Source organism: Durio zibethinus, chromosome 19 (assembly GCF_047325235.1).
Source record: "Durio zibethinus cultivar Kanyao isolate XHJ-2024 chromosome 19, ASM4732523v1, whole genome shotgun sequence".
NCBI classification, from domain to species: domain Eukaryota; kingdom Viridiplantae; phylum Streptophyta; class Magnoliopsida; order Malvales; family Malvaceae; genus Durio; species Durio zibethinus.
Genome location: NC_143180.1, coordinates 20,008,086 through 20,017,443, shown reverse-complemented (window position 1 = coordinate 20,017,443; position 9,358 = coordinate 20,008,086). Strand labels below are relative to the sequence as shown.

General features: G+C 27.2%; 1 pseudogene; it reads left to right on the top strand.

Moving 5' to 3' along the window:
* Positions 1-4,954: 4,954 nt before the first annotated feature.
* On the top strand, positions 4,955-8,958 carry LOC111310516 (uncharacterized; annotated as a pseudogene).
* Positions 8,959-9,358: the final 400 nt, after the last annotated feature.

Sequence of the window (9,358 nt, the reverse complement as noted above, 5' to 3'; positions counted from 1 at the left end):
TTTTTAATGGGAAAATACTTATATGAAGTTAAGGTGAAGTTTGTACATTTTTTTATTGAAAGTAATTTTAAAAAACTAAAATAAAAAATTAAAACCAATAAATTGAAATATTTTATTTCATAGATTGAATGTGCAAAATTGAAAATAATTTGAAAAAAATTTGATTTATTTTTTAGATAGACATTTTTACCATTGAATAAATATTGATTAAAATTGAATTATAAATGATATTTTTTATATTTGTTTACATTCTTATTTATTTTTTGGACTCTATTAGTTTATCAATTTAAATTTTTATTAAATTATTAGTAAAGAATTTTTCAAATTTCACTTTAAAAAGTTCATCCAAATTTGTAATTTTTAATGTGTTGGTGGAACTTTTAATAAGTCAGTGTTAAAATTAATAATTTGATTATAAATTTTCAGAATTTATTTATATTTTTAAAATCAATATGGATTTTAAAGTTATAATTTCGTTTTAATTATCCAATAACTTGATTCCAATATATTAAACAAAATATCATAAGAATTAAAATTTCAAATCTTATATGAAATAAATTCAATTCTAACTTTTTCACTTCATGTTATATCTTGGTTTAGCTTACAAATTAAAGGATATATATTTGAAATAATAAATAAAAATACTTTTATCTATTTTTCAAATTTTCTTATTAAACACACATTAAAAAAAACATGTTTACATATTTTTAATGTTTTCACTCTTCTCGCCTTAAATTTATAATCCTTTGGCTAAATCAACTTTGATTTTTTTTATACTAAAAAATCTATGATGAAGAGAGATTTTTTATTCAAAGTCAGAACAGATCACATATACATCAAAGATAACTTATATTAAATTTACGTTAAATAGCGTTACAATTAGTTACCTAGAATTTTGCTAGCTTGAAACTCAATAAATATATAATGGTAAGGTTACTCTTTGTTTTGACTTTCTATTAGCAACAACTATTTGTTGAAATTGATAATAATCTTATATGCCATAAAATCAATTATAAATCATATTATTGTTATAATTTATAAAATTCTAACCAATATTATTATAAAATTATAAGTCATACAATTCATACTATATATTTTTTGTATCTGTTGCTACTGTTGTTTTTAGTGATACCACATAACATAATAATTTATTTTCCTATATAAAAAAACTCTTTATTTAAGGTCAATTATTTTTAAATCAGATGCCTTCTAAAAAAGTTATTTATTTTATGCTTTTATGCTTTTATTTTAAATGTTCAATTTTATTTATGATACATGACTTTTTTAACTCATTAATTTAAATTAATTAATTTTAGTTTTTATTTAATATTTTAATAAAAAATTCACAAATTTTGCTTACAAAAATTCATCTAAAACCTCATTTAAAATGAATTGGTGTTACTGTTTAATGCATTTAAGCACTTTTTATACAATTGCACTGTGTTTTACTATTTGGATCACAAAGGAATGACTTGATTATATTTACGTGGCTTCAGTGGAAGACTTAAATTGCATTGATGGGAAAGGAGTGTGGTAAGCTTTTGACACTTTTGACATTTTTGCTCTTTTTTTTTAGTTAATAAATTATGAAATAATTTTTTAATTTAATATAATGAAAAATTTTATTATAGAATAAACTTATAAATAAATAAAATTATTATTATATTATGAATTAAAAAATATTATTTTATAAATTTTATTATATAAATAATTAATAACTAAATATAAAATTTAGTATTATATTATATTATTATTTTAACTAAAAATAGATAACTACATCATTAATAAAAAATTAAAGAAAAATAGCATTTGTGATATTATTTTTCTATTAGTTCTTAATTATTTATCAAAAATTATTATTTGACAAAAAAATAATTTATGGATTTTTAAATTATTTATTAATTTTATAAATGTTAAATAATTTAAAAGTTTTATTACATACAAATTTAATGGTGATTTCTTCTCTAATTACAAGTTACCTCATTTCTACCGCGTGTTTGCATGGAAAGACATATCTTGACAATTGATTTTAATCTCATTGATACAATATCCAATCTAATCGTTGTTTTTAATCTCACCAAAATTAATTTTATCACCCATTCAAATGAATCCTAAATTATTTCTAGTACATTAGAGATGTCAATCTTATCCAAATTTAATAAAACTTCATTTTTTTTATTTGAATGAAAATAAAAAAAAAATTAAATTTTAGAGGTGAAGATGAAGATGTGTATGATTTTAAAACCTTACTTACAAAATTTTATTTAATTCATTTAAGTCTTTTCTATTCAATATTGACTAACTCTTGCATATCCTCCCACCTATAATTTAATTATTACCATGAATACATTAGAAATGAGAGATCAAAATGAGAGGCCCAAAGAATTGGATAAGACTCCATATTGAATAAAAGATAGGCTTGAACCAAATTAAATGAATAAAAATTTATATAATTATATATTTAAGAATTGTTATTTATAAATTAATTTGAGTGTTGGTTTATGGTCTATAGGGTTGGTATCTTCATTTAATAATTAAATTATTTTATATATGTAGATGATAGAGTTTTTTTAATAATTTATTAATTTTTATAAATATATTATTATAAAATACATGTCAATTTTTTAATTTTGTTCATAAAATTTAAAAAATTTATATTAGATAATTTTTAATTCATTAATTTGTCTATGTACTTAACTTTTTTAGTTATAACCTAATGATATGTATTAATCTTATAAACTCATTTATCGAGTTTAAAATTTTCAATGATGTATCATATAATTTTCATTTAAAAAAATTATCATGAAAACTTTATAACCCATACTTTTTATTAAAATAAGCATGAATTAAATTAGAATATTCTTTTATTACAAAAAATAGAAAAATACCAATAATCAATATTTATGAGAGAATTTAAAGTTTAATTTACTTAATTTAAATATTAGTATTTGAAAAATTTTTTTGTTGCAATTTTTTTATAAAAGAAATCCAACGAAATTAATTTAAATGTAAGAGATCCATCTGAAGTTGCATTTTGATATGAATGTTTCATAGAAACTGAAATGATCTAAAATGGAAAGCTAGAGTTGACAACACCACTCAAACTTTGCTATGTTCTTTGTGGGTTGGAGACAACCATTGCAATTGGGTTGGAATTACCCACAATAAGGCAACAAGCATCACCAATCTAAGCCTTCTAGATTTTGGGTCCACACACAAAACAATTAAATAAAAATATTTATTAAATACAAAAAATTAAATAAAAAAGAAAAAAATAAAAAGTGATGAATGCCATGTGGCACCTTAAAGAAAGGCCATACATTATCAAAATTTATTGTTTAGATACTCATTTAATTTAATCATTTAAAAGTTATTCAAAACTTAAAAATGTATATTATTGGTTAATTTAGAATTTTTTGAAAGTTTTTTTTATGCTTTTAAAGGATAATTTTATAAAATTGATCAATAATTGTTTATATGTTCATTTAAATAGTTTAAATTAATCATTTAAAATTGTAGCGATTTGACAATATTTATCACACAAACATACACGTATGAACATAACAAGTAGCGAAAATTAAACATAGAAAATTGAATCCAAAATCGTATCTATTTGTTGTGAACATCATAATTGGTATGCATGTGATTTTCAAACATGAGTTTAGTTCATACCTTAAGTTATGGATTGTCAAAAATCTAAGAACTTACGACATGTTTGGTTTGTAAAATAAAATAAAAGAGGAATGAAACTTGTATTTTGTGAGAATAAAATATAAAAGGAATAGAATATAACATTTACTATGAAGTTTGAATATTATAACAGAAGAAAGGAGGAATTAGTATTAATATATTTTATTAATTCAAAGAATACGATAGAATAAGTTCAAAGAATATGATTAGTTCAGAGAGTATGTTTTTATGTAAATCCTTGTAGAATTTTAACTCTTCTAGATAATATTGAATCTATAAAATGACTTAAATTTTGAGCTCTTTAAATTTTAAAATTTAAACTTGAAATAATCTAATTTAACCATCAATTTTTATTAACTTGCAAATTTATCAGTCAAATTTGATTTTTTTTATATAGATATTTTTTACCGTTAAACAAATATTAATCAAAATTGAATTATAAATGATTTTTTTTATCTTTTTTTACATTTTTACAAATGACATCCTTTGACCTATAATTTATTCTGGACCATAAATACGTTAAAAATAAGAAGCCAAAAGATTTGGACAAGATTCAATATTGAATAAAAGATCAACCTGAACCAAATTAAATGAATAAAAATTTATACATTTAAAATTATTATCTTATATATTGATTTCACTGTTAATTTATAATTTGCACAGCTATTGCATCTTCATTTAATAATTTAATTATTATTTAATACAAATTGATGATAAAAATTTTAAATTTCACAAATAAAATTAAATGATTTGTATACATATATTTGTATAATAATTAATCAATTCATTAATTTTTATAGATATATTCTTAAAAAACATATGTCAATTTTTTTAATTTTATTTATAAAATTAAAAATTTTTATATAACATATTTAATTCATTAATTTCTTTACATAATTTTTTATTTATGATCTAATTCTTTATAGTAATCTTATAAACTCATTTATAGAATTTAAAATTTGATTGATGTATAAGATATAATTTTTATTTAAAATAATTATCATGATTTTTTTTTAATATTTGATTAATAATAAGTGCAAATTAAAGCTAAAATTGTCCTTTAAACGTAGAAGACCAATAGTCATTATCTAACAAAATTAATTTAAATGTAAAAGACCCATCGGTCATAAAATTATATTTTCCCACTTGGTGTTGATGTTTCGTAGTGACAAAAATGCTCTTGTATTTTGCATAAATACCTGACCATGCTAGCCAATGTAATTTAGAACAATTAACAAAAGATCCTTTTTGAACTATCCAAATCATGTCATCTTTCTTAATACCATTCAAAGTCATGTTCTTCCTCATACTTGTCCTGCTTCACTCTTCCTCTGTTTTTGCTTCTTCATCCTCCATTGCCGCACTTACAAGAGGTAAAGAAGCGGAAACTCTTCTAAAATGGAAAGCTAGCCTTGACAACAACACCCAAACTTTGCTCTCTTCTTTGTGGGTTGGAGACTCCCATTGCAGTTGGGGTGGAATTACCTGCGACAAGGCTGAAAGCGTCACCAATCTAAGCCTTCCAGATTCTGGGTTGAAAGTTACACTTCATAGTCTTAGCTTTCTTTTCTTCCCTAACCTGATGAGGCTTAACCTTCGCAACAACTCACTGTATGGGCCCATTCCCTCACACATTGGGAACCTTTCCAAGCTCACCTTCCTTGACTTGCAATACAGTAACTTTTCGGGGAATATTCCATCCGAAATTTGCTTATTTAAAGGTCTTGAGTTGATTTCCTTGGCAAGTAATGAGATCAGTGGTTCCATTCCATTGGAGATAGGGAGGCTGAGTTCAGTTTCCGAGATTTATTTCTTTGATAACTATCTACGTGGTTCTATCCCTGCTTCCATAGGAAACTTGACCTACTTATCTGTTCTCCACCTTTATCAAAATATGTTTTGTGGATCGATAACTCAAGAAATAGGGATGCTTAAATCTCTCAATGACTTTGAGTTGAGTCAAAATAATTTCTCTGGCTCAATCCCTGCTTCCATAAGAAACTTGACCAGTTTATCCAGTCTCTACCTTCATCATAATATGTTTTCTGGGTCGATACCTCAAGAGATAGGGATGCTTAAATCTCTCACTGACTTTGAGTTGAATCAAAATAATTTCTCTGGTTCAATCCCTGCTTCCATAGGAAACTTGACCAACTTATCTTTTTTCTACCTCTACCAAAATATGTTTTCTGGATCGATGCCTCAAGAGATAGGCATGCTTAAATCTCTCACTGATATTGAGTTGAGTCAAAATAATTTCTTTGGTTCAATCCCTGCTTCCATAGGAAACTTGACCAGTCTATCCACTCTTTACCTCGATCAAAATATGTTTTCTGGGTCGATACCTCAAGAGATAGGGATGCTTAAATCTCTCACTGACTTTGGGTTGAGTCAAAATAATTTCTCTGTTTCAATCCCTGCTTCCATAGGAAGCATATCGAAGCTTATGAGGATATATCTTCACCATAATCATTTATCAGCGCCAATTCCTTCAGCGCTTGGCAATCTTACGCATTTACAATCATTACAATTAGGAGATAACCATCTCAGTGGTCCATTACCCAAAAATTTATGCAGGGGTGGACAACTCGCAAATCTTTCGGCTTTCAACAACAATTTGACGGGTCTTATCCCACCAACTTTGAAAACTTGCAAAAGCTTATTCAGAGTTAGGCTTGAAGGAAACCAGTTGACAGGAAATATATCAGAAGCTTTTGGTATATATCCTAATTTGAATTATATTGCATTAAGCAACAACAAATTTTATGGCGAACTTTCGCCAAACTGGGGGCAATGCCATAGTCTAACAAGCCTACGGATCTCCAATAATAACATTTCTGGAAAGATACCACCTGAGCTGAAGCATGCAACTCAATTACACGAACTCGATGTCTCTTCAAATCATCTCATTGGTGAGATTCCCAAGGAATTGAGAGCGTTGACATTGATGTACAAACTTTTGCTAAGTGGTAACCAACTTTCAGGCAAAATTCCACCAGAGATTGGAGTTCTTTCAAATCTACAATATCTTAACTTGGCATCAAACAATTTGAGTGGACCGATTCCTAATCAACTTGGAGAGTGCTCAAAGTTATTGGACCTGAATTTGAGCAAGAATAAACTTGGAGAAAGCATTCCATTTTCAGTAAGCTACATAAATGGCCTTCAAAATCTAGATTTAAGTCAGAATTTACTTATTGGGAAGATTGCAAAATTACATTCCTTGGAAATTTTGGACCTTTCGCACAATATGATGAATGGTTCCATCCCAAATTCTTTTAATGATTTGAAAAGCTTGACTGTTGTGAATATATCTTACAATCAATTAGAAGGCCCTATTCCTAACATTAAGGCATTTCATGAGGCTTCATTTGATGCCTTAAGAAGCAATAAGGGACTATGTGGTAATGCCACTGGACTAATGCCTTGTGCTGTCGCTGCTACTAGCAACGGTCATAGAAAAAGCAGCAAAGTCATCATTTTCATTGTACTTCCACTCTTTGGTCTTCTTCTTTTGCTCTTTGTCATGGCTGGAAGTTTCCTTACTCTTTGCCAAAAGAACCAAACCAGAAAATCCGAGTCATCGAGGCACAACTTGGAGATTTTTTCACATTGTGGGGATATAACGGAAGAATACTCTATGAGAACATTATTGAAGCCACTGAAGATTTCAGCTCCAACAATTGCATTGGTTCAGGAGGCTATGGAGCTGTTTATAAAGCTGCTCTACCCATTGGGGAGGTGGTTGCTGTGAAGAAACTTCACCAATCTGAAGATAGCATGATCTCCAACAACTTGAAAGCCTTTGAAAGCGAGATTCATGCTTTATCAGAAATAGGCATCGTAACATTGTGAAGCTGTATGGCTTTTGTTCACATCCAAAGAACTCATTTTTGGTTTATGAGTTTGTAGAAAGAGGAAGTTTGAGAATGGTGTTAAGCAACAAGGACGAGACAATGGAGTTGGATTGGGAGAAGAGGCTAAATGTTGTAAAAGGAGTGGCAAATGCCTTGTCTTATATGCATCATGACCATTCACCACCTATAATTCATCGAGACATTTCCAGCAACAATGTTCTTTTGGATTTGGACTTTGAGGCTCATGTCTCAGATTTCGGCACAGCTAGGCTTTTAAAGCTTGACTCTTCTAATTGGACCTCACTTGTTGGTACTTTTGGGTACATAGCTCCAGGTATTATTGATATCTTTTTTTTAAGATACTTTAAACATGTCATCATTCAATTAAAAGTGTTAGTTTGTGTGCAAATTGATACATTAAAACAAAGTTCAATTAGTATCACGATTGTAACTTTTCAAATTTTAAGTATCAAATTAAGAATTTTACTATAATTCAAGTATCGAATGTGTAATTAATCTTTGAAGTTTAACAATTAATTTTTCAATATTCAATATATCTAACGATGAACTAAATGTAAAATTTTGTTAGAACCTATCAATTTCAATTTTCAAGTAATCTTCTAAACATTTACAATTTCTTTTCAACATTATTTTATAATCTTCTCAATATTCTTTATTCTTACATAATAGTGTATTGATAAAATATATTTCTTGCTTAATAGACCACATTGATTAGATATATTTTTTTAAGTAAAGTTGACTAATACATCGAAAGTAGATGAGAGATGTGATGTTTACAGTTTTGGAATGCTAACAATGGAAATATTTATGGGGAGGCATCCTATTGATTTGATTTCATGTTTACCATCGTCGTCGTCATCAGCATCAACATCGACATTGGTACCAAATGAGAACCAACAAATTTTACTTAAAGATGTGATAGACCAACGTCTTTCACCACCGGTAAGACAAGTTGCAAAGGATGTTGTCCCTACCACAAAGCTAGCACTTGCATGCTTGAATGGCAATCACCAACTTCGGCCAACCATGCGACAAGTCACTCAAGCCCTTACTCGTCAATCGCTTCCATTGCCCAATCCTTTCTCAATCATAAAATTGGGAGAATTGTGGGACCATGAAGTTTGCAGGGGCTAATATTAAGGTGCTAATAATTTGAATAATAATTTTAAGCACGTGTATTTACTTTCAATTTATTTTTTTTTCTCCTTTGTATTGAAAATGTTTAAGCACTCTTATAATAAAGCTTTTGTAGTGAATCGACTGTAATATAGAATATCTGTGTTTAAGCACTCAATTTGTATGTTTAAGATTTCCTATTTTTGAAATGTAACTAATGGTTAGATGTAGAATTTTGACTTTCAGTATCAATTGTGATATTCTCCTGTAGTACCGATTTGCTATAGTACTTTTGCTTTGGAATGCTACAGAAATTTTAATGTCACTTTTTTATTTGTTTGAATAAACAAAGAATATAATTGGTGAGTACACCAAACTACAATAAACACAACTTCACACAATAATCGTTTGATTTTACTATTTACTGGCCATTTATTCTTATACACACTCATACAAATTATTTCTCACAATTTCATCTTTCTAACTTTTCTTCATTCCCTACCTTTTAAATCATTCAAAATTTAATTGTAATTGTATTGAGTACACTTAAAATGAATTTGAGTGATGATTCTAAACTACATAACTACAATTTGTACTTTTTTTTTTACTAAAATTCTAAAAAATGTTGTAGTTTTCTCAAATTTCTCATATAAACTTTCATCTTTTTTATCCAA